The sequence below is a fragment of the Urtica dioica genome, chromosome 6 (genome assembly GCF_054948205.1).
Source record: "Urtica dioica subsp. dioica isolate 48M chromosome 6, U.dioica_male_clone48M_v1_H2, whole genome shotgun sequence".
Classification (NCBI taxonomy): domain Eukaryota; kingdom Viridiplantae; phylum Streptophyta; class Magnoliopsida; order Rosales; family Urticaceae; genus Urtica; species Urtica dioica.
In genome coordinates, this window is record NC_142761.1 from 30,198,896 (window position 1) to 30,199,411 (window position 516).

The 516-nt window shown below is 49.8% G+C and overlaps 1 non-coding gene across 1 annotated transcript; it reads left to right on the forward strand.

Moving 5' to 3' along the window:
• The first annotated feature begins 203 nt into the window (after window positions 1-203).
• LOC149393620 (small nucleolar RNA R71) lies at window positions 204-309 on the forward strand. Its single transcript, XR_016299979.1, has one exon. It is a non-coding gene; the product is annotated as a small nucleolar RNA R71 (small nucleolar RNA).
• Window positions 310-516: the final 207 nt, after the last annotated feature.

Genomic DNA, 516 nt, shown 5'->3' on the forward strand with positions numbered 1-516 from the left:
TTGACATCTCTTTCATGGCTTTGACATCGAACCTGGAAGTGGTTGCATTCGCGGTGGCGGGGTTTGCTTTCATCAATTTTCTCTCCACCGAGCATTAATTGTTGGAGCGTGCCAATTCCTCAAGGAGTGCGTAGAACTCCGAGGGTCTCTTAGTCAACACCGTGCCTCCCGTGGCATTGTTGACTAAAGTCGTTGTAGGTGTGATCCCGTGCTGTGGCCACTTCATCAAAATCTCTTTGAATCGCGCCCAAGCCTCGTGTAGTGACTCTCCATCCTGTTGCCCAAAACTATGGATCTCATTTCTTAGATGGGCCTTCTTATCGAAGGGGAAGAACTTTGCGAGGAACTTGTTGCAGAGAGTTTCCCATGAGTTGATGGCATTCGCGGGTAGCGATTTTAGCCAATTCTTGGCTCAGGTGCGAAGGGAGAACGAGAACAATTAGTTCCCTCTCATGGCTGAATTGACGATGGCCGGTCGGTACCCATGAGTCGTGGTAGCACGTAGTCAATGAGAGG